This window comes from Mesoplodon bidens (assembly GCF_964165515.1).
Source record: "Mesoplodon bidens genome assembly, contig: HAP1_SCAFFOLD_634, whole genome shotgun sequence".
Lineage (NCBI taxonomy): Eukaryota > Metazoa > Chordata > Mammalia > Artiodactyla > Ziphiidae > Mesoplodon > Mesoplodon bidens.
In genome coordinates this window covers 58,283-69,099 of record NW_027672018.1, presented here as the reverse complement: position 1 = coordinate 69,099, position 10,817 = coordinate 58,283, and positions in this window count along the sequence as shown.

The window sequence follows — 10,817 nt, the reverse complement described above, 5'->3', positions numbered from 1 at the left end:
CCCATCTTACCTCTTGCATCTGAAAAGCTGACAATGGAATATCCTCTCATGCCAAAATTTTCTCACACTTCCAATCTCTTTGATTTCTCCTTCTGTTACCAGCCAAAGGAAACTCCTTGCTTTTAAAGAGCCCATGTGATTAGATTACATCAACCTGAATATCTGGTACCTTTTATTTCTGCATTTTAAAATAATTTTCTGCATTTCTCAAACTTTCTATAATCAACATATTTATCTTCTAATTAAAAAAAACACAAATTCTTGTTTTGGAACAGAGTTTGGTCTTACTTTGTATAATTTTTAATTGGGCATTTAAATGAACAAAACCTTATTATTCCTGTGTAGCAAGAGAAAACTGATAATTTTGTAGACGCCCATCACAGGAACTACTACTTAGATGCATGAAAATGTCCCACTATCCAGGGCTTGTTGAGAGACAAACATTTCAGATACTTAATTTCTTAGCACCCACCTGGAGGTAGACAGTTGCACCGAACTTAGGCTCACGTTATCAGATGCCCTGCCCTAGATATTATATCCAAATATCTAACATTTTTAAAGCTAATTATGGAGAGAGAGAATAGATATTTCACTCTGGCAACACAGTATTAACAGCAACATCTAGTCTCCAAATAATCAGATGTAACAGCAATTCCCAGTTTTCTCCCCAAAGTGTGACAGTTTTAGAAAAGTAATATCAAAGAATTTCTGTAGAACCAGTTCAATGAACAGGGATTTTACTACCATTATGACTATGTGAAAATCATTTCTCCAAATATAACACCTAAAAACTCTTCACAAGATTTTGTTTTTTTTTTTTTTTGCGGTAGGCGGGCCTCTCACTGTTGTGGCCTCTCCCCTTGCAGAGCACAGGCTCCGGATGCGCAGGCTCAGCAGCCATGGCTCACGGGCCCAGCCGCTCCGCGGCATGTGGGATCTTCCCAGACCGGGGCACGAACCCGTGTCCCCTGCATCGGCAGGCGGACTCCCAACCACTGCGCCACCAGGGAAGCCCTTCACAAGATTTTTATAAATTGCCTGAAAATACTTTTCAGTAACCATAGCCATTCTGGTGAAGAGTGGAAATTCTGGAAAACAGAAAGGACAAGATGGTGAAACGCAAAATATATCAAACTCTGATGATACTAACATCCATATTAGCAAATCAGTCCCTATAGAGTAATTTCAGATGCTTATCAAAGAATGGAGTTATTTAATATCACAAATTTTATTTAAAATAGGATATTAAATATTAGAATTGTTCAAATGAGCCTGTAATTATTGAATTAAAGTCTAACTTCAAAAGTCACAAGCAATCAGAGTATTTCTATAGCTAGTTCTCACATTTTTTTCTTTTTTCCCTGTTAATGGTAACTTTTACATTTTATTTTTCACTGAACTCTCTGTCTCCCCTGTTGGAAGCCACTGACTCTGTCCTATCTCTTCTCCTGCAAGTACAATTTGGTCTAAAAATGCCTCGAGTATTTGTTGATGTAAAGTCAACCTTACTGAAATTTCTTCTTAATATGAAGTAAATGAAATTTGGAAAAAAATACCCTGGATTTAGGTTTTCTTTGTCTTCACACTGAGCTGTGTAATATTAATTGGGATGCCTTACCTGTCAAATTTTACTCCGTCATAAAATGGGAATTAAAACAGCCATTCCACAAGCTCACTGTAATATTAAATATATATGTCAAATGTTTTTGTACGATAAAACAATTTTTGCCTACAACAGACTCCTATTTGCCATTGTGTTATTTGATTTTAAATGACTTTGACTAACCGAGTGGACAGTAATTGCTTATTTAAACCTGAGTAATAATCCTAAGCCTTAAATATTGTGCTTTCCTATTTAGGAGTGTATGATGAAGAACCACACTAGTTTATCAGGATTCAATTCACAGGGTTCATTTACCTTACAGTTTTAAAATTGCAGTCTTTTCGCCATACTGAACACCAAATAGGAAATGTTCTTAAATAAATTATTTAGATGTCTAAAGAAGTTTCATGTCAATTCTTAGAATATTTGTAAAAGAAAAGAACCGACTATCTGAACTGAATTGTTCACCTCCTGATATGTCTTTATGAATAGGTTAAATCTTCATTTTTAACCTTCTTAGAGATATCTTTACCTCCGTTTAATATTAAATAGATGTAAGATGTATTATTCCTACAATTTTAGCATGGTTACAGTTTTTAAAACAAAACTATAATTCTCTGGTCTGGAAACATGAATAAATTGTGAAAACACTTCTTTACCATAACCATAGTTACATTCAAGAAGTTAGCTTTATATATATATTTTTTAAATTTTTGCTTCATTCATCATAATTGTTTTAATAAGTAATATTATTGACAAATATATATTTCCTATAAGGTGACTACAGGTTGCAGTATTAGCTGACCTAATAGCATTTTGAACTCAGAGAGTTATCCCATATTATTCTAGGTCAAGTGAAATCATATTTCTAAGTATCCACACACCACTCCTAGATGAAAAGCACATTATCACAGTTCTATCTACGAGTGAACAGGATTCTGTTCCTACTGTTTGGAATAGGCCTCCTGCAGTTAATGATTCTACACAGGCATTAATCACATCCTCTATCAAGTAGCCTAATGATGCTGAGGAGGTGGAATCATTCTGATGCTAAATTATATTTTGCCTGACAGGGAATGAAAATTCTCTTTTAGTAATTATTAAAGAGATTGGTAATAAGAACAAGAAAATGACATGTCAGAAGTATTATTTTAATTTTTCTTTAGAGAAAAAGAAATTATTTACAAAAAGCGAGCTGTCCTTTTCATCACTTTTCCCTTATTTCTTGTCAAGTTATTACATTGTCTATGTTACCAAAGTTACCTGTCCTGTTTGGAATATGTTGGAGTATTATACTTTTCTTACACTAAGCATCACTTGTAAAACTTAACTGGGTCATATCCTCGTAACAAAGGAATATTTTACTGTTTTATATATGTGAAAGGCTTTCAGAGCTACAAAGCCCTGTATAACTCGTCTGGAACTCACTGCCAATTTTAAATTTTACCTCACAAGTAACTGAAGCCTGGTTATAAAAAAAATAACAACCAAGAGAAATAAATTAACTAAAATAGTCTTCAGAAGAATGTTATTCAGAAGAGGATGAATACTGCAGATTAAGAGTTCTGGGAGATAATTATAAGTGGGAATTAGCAATAGGTTGTCTTTGCTTTAAAGTGAAAGAATGGTAAAGCTTCTATTTTAAAATCCAATTAATTATGGGAGGATGGTAGAGTTTTATGTCTTCCTTTTTTTCCCCTACATCCAATATACAATCATTTACCAACCCTTGTTAATCTTACTGCTTTTCATCCTTCAAACCATCCACATAGTCCTCTCCACCAAAACAAGAACAACCCAGTTTATCTCTATCATCTCTGATCTTTATTCATTCATCCTCCTCCTAGTGACATGTCCACCTTCATCCGTGCTCTCTTTCCGATGTCCTTCCATTCTCCAAAGATATCTTCTGAAACACAGGACTCATCTTGCCACTCTCCTGATTAGAAATTCAACATGACAGTTAATTGTATATGTCAGCCTTCTAGGATATAGTGCTCAACTGTTTAGTCAAACAATAATCTAGATCTTGCTGTGAGTGTCTACTTAAAGATGTGTTTAACATCTAAATCAGGAGACTTTGAGTAAAGCAGTTTATCCTCCATAGCCTGGGTGGGATTCATCCCATCAGTTGAAGGCAAAGACAGATTTCCTGAAGAAAAGCAATTCTCAAGACTTTAATATAGAAAACTTGCCTGCAATCATAGGATTAAAAAGAACAACTTCTCTTTGAAAAAGAACTTTTCCAATTTCTTAAATCTATGTTTTAAATGGCAAAAGAACCACATGTTCATTGTAATAAGTCTGAAAATATAGACTATATATATATATATATATGTAAAATACAAATAGCATCCCCATCTCCTACAACAAAGTTATACACGTTAGTAATGTGTTCTGCAGGGTTCCATACCTTTCCTCTAGTATATTTTCAATGTTGCACTCTGTAATTAGATTTGTGATTGTCCAGATTGTGACTGGTAGATCATTTCCAGATCATTTGCTACATTTTTACAGCAATCAATACTCGCAGAATTAGTACTTGTACAGTAGTATTCATGATAGTCGAAATATTTCTAAGGTGATAATTTTCTAAGAGGATGGTGTTGATAAGTAGTAGCAATAATCACAGGTCCATAGGTCCTAGTGAGCAGAAATTTCCTGATGCCAACAGCAATCATCCAAGACTGTGGCTAAGTATGTCATGTGGTGCCTTTTTGCAACTAGAAACTGAACCGGCAGGTGATCCAGAAGAATACTTGGAATCTTTTCTATATAATAAATGATAATTTCTTGAAAAGCCCTGTCATTCTCTTCTGAAGTGGAGTAATACAATTTTTGAAAATTATTAACTCAAGAAAATACTTTGGACACTCAATAAATTATCCATTTAGCCAAGTGATTTTTTTTTTTTTTTTTTTTTGCGGTACGCGGGCCTCTCACTGTTGTGGCCTCTCCTGTTGCGGGGCACAGGCTCCGGATGCGCAGGCTCAGCGGCCATGGCTCACGGGCCCAGCCGCTCCGCGGCATATGGGATCCTCCCAGACCGGGGCACGAACCCGTATCCCCTGCATCGGCAGGCGGACTCTCAACCACTGCGCCACCAGGGAGGCCCTAGCCAAGTGATTTTTGAAACTCTATCACAAATGAGAAGGTTTGGACTACTAGAGAAATCAAAGATGAGATTTAGAATAAAATATATATTAGATGCTCAATAAATGAATTTTGATGTCATGAATAAATGTATATGGACCAGAATAATGAGTAAAGATTTTAGCTATCATGTCATCAAAATCATAACTTTTATTTTGAAGGTATAAGCAAGAAACAAATACTTGCTAGCTTAAAAAAAATCAGAGATGGAGGCAAAATGGGAAACGCATTAGTTAGGGTTTAGTTTCGTGATATATATCAAAATAAAAATGACTGTTGGGTTGAATTTTTACCAAGTATATTAATTTCTAAGGTGGCTGTAAAAAAATGCCACAAATGACAGAAATTGTATTCCCTCATGGTCTGGAGCCTAGAAGTCCGAAATCAAGGTGTCAGCAGAGCCATGCTTCTTCCGAAGGCTCTAGGGACAATCTGTTCTACGCCTCTCTCCCAGCTTCTGGTTGTTGCTGACAATTCTTGGCATTTCTATCTGTATCACTCCAGTCACTGCCTCTGACATCACACGGCCTATTTGCCTCTGTTTGTGTCTGTATCTCTGTGTTCAAATTTCCCTCTTCTTATAAAGACACCAGCCATTAGACTTAGGGCCCATGCTAATTCAGTATGACCTCATCTTAACTAATCACATCTGCAAAGACCCTTGCAAACAAGGTCACATTCACAGATCCTGCACAGACATGAAGTTTGGGGGCACACTGTTCAGTGCAGCACCCCAAGTCTACCTTGTAAATAGACAGTGGTTTTCAACTGGACTCTATTACCAAAGTTCCTTTTAGGAGCATTTTGTTGTCAATAGCGTTTCTTTACAACATAAACTAGGTATATTTTAAAACTGTTGAAACTCTTTTTCTGTTTCTTATGTTTAAATGCTTTCCTCTGTTAATTCAAGTGAGGTTTATTCATCACAAGTAAGTCGAAGACATATTATTTGTTAATTTTAAGTTACTAGTTATATAAGGATTATGTGTGTGTGTGTGTGTGTGTGTGTGTATTTCTTTTCTTTTTAGTGTCTTTATGGTAACTCTTAGACAATAACTCATGTCCTCCTTTCTTTGTAAGTAGATAATTTTGTTCAAATTGCAGCCTCATTTTCCCCCAAAGCTTTTTAATACTACATCATCTTCAGATGATTTGAGTATTTTTCTTCTTTTATATTGATCCATCTTTAAAATAATGTGCTTTTCAGAGTGCTGGAAACCATGACTTCTACCGCAGCCCTACATTTTCTATGACTGATAATGGATGTGCAGTTGGGAATAACTTTTTAAAAAGATTTGAAGCTACTGTCTCTTATTATTATTGCTTTTTTTCTCATTCTATTTCTAGAGAGAGGAAGCTGGAATGTGTTAACGCAAACTTATTTTTACTGATTTTAGTAAGATGATAGAAGTAATACTTAGAGAGTCTCATAGTCTTGTCTGTGGCATTTTTAACAAAATGTTCAATAGTAATACATTAATTTCTTTTGGAAAATGTAAAGGCTTTTAAATGTATAACTGATCTTAAACTAAAATTCTTACTTCATTATTACTGTATGAAAATAAAAGACCCTTTTTCATTTTAGGTATTTTTCTGTATACCCAGTAGTTATTTTAATTTTTTTAAATGTCTTAAAATGCATGTCTTTTTATGGCTTGATAGCTTATTTCCCTTTAGTGCTGAACAATATTCCATTGTTTAGATATACCACAGTTTATTTATCTAGTCACCTACTGAAGGACATCTTGGCTGCTTTCAAATTTTAGCTATTATGAATAAAGTTACTATAAACATCTGTGTGCAGGTTTTTGTGTGGACATACATTTTCATCTCTTTTGGATAAATACCAAGCAGTGCAATTGCAGGATTTAATGGTAAGAATATGTTTAGTGTTGTCAGAAACAACAATTTTGCAAAATTTTTAATTTTAATGAAGTCCATGGATTGTGCCTTTGGTGCTGTATCTAAAAAGCCATCGCCATAACCAAGGTCATCTTGGTTTTCTCCTATTCGTATTCTAGAAGTTTAATGGTTTTGCATTTCATATTTAGGTCTATGATCTACTTTGGGTTGTTTCGTTAAGGGTGTAAGTTTTGTGTCTATATTCATTTTCTTGCATGAGAATGTCCAGTTGCTGCAATATCATTAGTTGAATAGATACACTACTGTTTTAAGTGGAGAGAAATTATTTTAGTTATAAATATAATTGTAAGCATTCACTGTTTATTTGTGATTTGGTAAAAATATTTCTCTTAACTAGTTGGGAAACACGGAGTCTAACTATGCCACTCATGGTGAAACCTTTCTACTTACCCTATTTTCCAGCTTCCGTGTTTATAATGAATTACATAATCTCCAATCTCCTAAGAATTTTTGTCTCTAAAATTCTTTGAACATGAAGTATCAGATTTGAATTGATTCATACAAGTACTTGGGAAGACTCAATTATTGGAAACTTAAAATATCTTTTAGCATAGTGTAGACACAACCTTAGAATCAGTGGGACATATTTTAGGGAAAAGTGAAGAAGCCCTCAGTGAAAAGGTGGTTCATTTAGTTCTACTTCTGCCTTTTTCTTGCATTTTCCTATTGTATTTCGGTTTATTCCCCTCTGTCAATATTCTAATTTGAAAATTATCTTAGCAATGGTGAAATACAAATCACCACTGTTTTTATTACTTACAAGGACTATTTGAGACATCTATGTAAAATATTCAGGTAATTAACATAGAATTTTGAGGCTCATAAAAAATCACTACACTCAACAGAACTTTCTGACATCACATAATAGATTGATTTTTAATGTAGTGTAATGTTTAGTCTCAGTGAGTGAGATTTCTGACTATAATTAGCTTTGATGGCTCAGAAAAAAATATTATCTATGGTGATTGATGATACTCTAGCTATGTATGTGAGAGTCAATAATTAAATTACATTCAGAACATAGAGGTATTTATGTCATTTTATTTGTGCTTCCTGAATTTACTGTCCTTATCTCAGAATTCTTCAGTAATGTTTTGGCCACTCCAATTTTATTTCCATGGATTTATATAAAATTTTTACTTGCTATTAATTATTTGGAAAATTTCAAGTCTGAGGTGCAGTGCTGCTTTACATATACGTTTTTGCTAGAATATTTCCAAATGACTATTCTGATTAAGGGCTATTTTACAAAACGTTTTCTATTGCAAACAATCTTGTTATATTTTTTCCTCTGAGACTGTGATAATGTCAGTGCTAATTTAATAAACTAGTAACTTGATCCTTCTAATTTCCTTGATTCATGCTGTAGAAGCCTCTGCCTAATAGAGAAATCATACAATTTGTTATCTTGGTTGACTCTACATTCCAGATGCTGAAATAATGAGCTCAGGATATTTCAAATTTATCTGAGAACAGTTTATATAATCTCCCTTAGTTAAAGAAGCTACGAGCAGGATAGAATGATTAAATTATGATATTCCAAAATATAGATATGCTCCTGTCTTCTCCTTCCCAGATTTCTTTTCCTATGTCTCCTTTTCAATTCTAAGAAAAGGACACCACACAAATTTTGCATGACACGTAGAGTCCTCACTGAGCTGACCTCACAGGTGTTTCCATCGAATCCTAGAATATGTGTCAAGCTCATCTCACACTAGATCAACAACCTCCAACAGTCTATGTACTTTCACATTCTAATGCCCTTACTTATGCTTTGCTTTGTAGTCATAACAGGGTAATATGTGTTCTAGTTCCCCTTCTTCTCCAAGAAAATGGTAACACTGTACTTTTCTGGTCCATTTGAAGAGTGATGTGGAAATATAGCTTGACCAGTTAAACATGAGCAGAAGTCAATTGCAGGAAGGAGATGTAAGACCTAGTGAATTAATATTTATACCCTCTCCCTGTGCCATAAGGATCTTAGATGCATGTGTGTGAAGATGAGTCTCCACCAGCGTAAATCCTAAGTGTCTACAACGGGCAGAGCTTCTGCATCAGTCAGGCTTCTGGCAGGAAAGAAAATTCAACTCACTTGGTTCAAAGAAGATAATGTAATGAAGGTACGACTTGGAGAAGCGGGGCCAGGGTTAAGGGGAATCACCATAAATGTCAAGGCCCCCAGAGGTAAGGGGGGGGGGGAAAGAACATTCCAAGTAGAGGAGGTAGCAGGTACAAATGAAAGGGAGAGGGGGCACTGAGCATGGGTTTTCAGCACTAAAGCAAATTAAAAAACTACAGAGATTGAGCGTGAGATAATCATGAAATGAGAAAGAAAAGTAATACTAATACTATGGTAAATTCATGTCTAATTGAGTGAAAGCCACTGCTCAAAGTACTTGATCTGTGTTAGCTTATTCGGGTTTTTAAATGATTATATGAAGTAGGTACAAGTAATAACTTCTCTGAGAACTGAGGCTCAGAGAGGGAAACATCTTATATAGTTCAGCCGGTTAAAGTGTGAAGGTGTTTAGGTTTGAACCCAGGCAGTGTAGCTCCACAACTCTTGTCTATAACAACTACACTACACCCGCTCACACAGCTGGGTGAAAGATCGTGCAAGACTTGTGTGGCAAATGAAGGATTTCTTTTTCCCTTCCTCCTAAGAGAAATAGGAATCCACTGTAGGGTTTTAAAGGATAACCTGAACATATGTGATTTCTAAAATGGCTATTCTTTTTGTAGTGTGGAGAACTGGGTGGAGAGCAAAAGGTACACGTTACTGAAACTATTTAGATAGAATCAGTATTAGTCTAAGCAAGAAATGGTGGTTTTTGGCTTAGAGTGAAAGTGGTACTGATGTTGAAAAATATGAATGCCTTTGAGACAGATTTAGAGAGTAAACTTGAAAGATCCCAATGTGAATTATATACAGAAGAGAGGATTAAGGACAAGCATTAAGGACAATGCCTATGTTACTGTCTTATTCAACTGGATTTACTATGGGGTTGTTCATTAAAATGAAAATAGTGAAGAAAAAAAACAGCAAAAGAGAGAGATGAGTTTGGTTTAGGACTGGCTGACTTTGAGTTGGCTTTTATTTATCCATATGTAGATACTGATTAAGCAACTTTTGGTGATGTCTGATTCTCACTAGAGCTACTAATTTGGAGCCTATTTTTCTAGAGATGACATTTACAGCAATAAACGTGGATCAGATTACCAGGACAGAGAATGCAGAGTGAAAAAAAAATGGGGTCTCAGACCAGGTCTTAATTGCTCCGACATGTAACAGCTCAGGAGAAGAGGTAGGATTTTAGCGAAGAAGAGGTAGATCCCCAGCAAAGAAGAATATGAGAAAACACTATAAATAGTGCTGAGAAGAGTACAAAGATGAACATAACCAGATACTTAGGATAGAAAGCAGGATGAAGAGCTGTCAGTGAAACCAAGAAGAGATTGAAAAGAAAGGCCACAGTGTTGAAAGTTGCTAACAGTTCAAGCAGTTAGAAAAATAAACGAATGGCTCTTGGTGTCAGATATGACCTTAAAAACCAGTTATTCCAAATTTATTGTTGTTAGTGAGATCCAAAGAAATTGAGGAATATGAAATATGTATTTTATACCATGTTATACATAGTGGCCATCATTATTTTCTCATTTAATTATCTAAAACAGTTAAAGTGCTTACATAATCACATTAGGAGGCATATATTGTCCTTTATTAGGAAAAATTATCCACAATTTGCAAATAAGACAAAGGGAATGTGGTATGTCCTTTCAATGTCATGCAGGGGCATTGCTTAAAAGAATCACCCAAAGATTATGTAATTCTCCAGGAAAATGTACTTGAGTTAGATTTAGCTCTTTACTATTTGATTAGTGCCCAGACACCACTGTAAAGCCACGTCTTAGTTTACAGGTTTCTCACCAGCAAAAAAGAAAAGAAAAAAAAACAACATAAACCCAAATTTATGATTTTATTGCCCCAGAGAATTTTAATTAGTGTCATGTCTTTCATGGTATTATTTTTATTATTTCTTATTCCACTATTTATAAATGCCTTAAAATGTTCTTTGAACCAGCTCTACTATCTCTCTGCCCCCCAACAATGAAATAATTTTTAGTTACATTTATATTT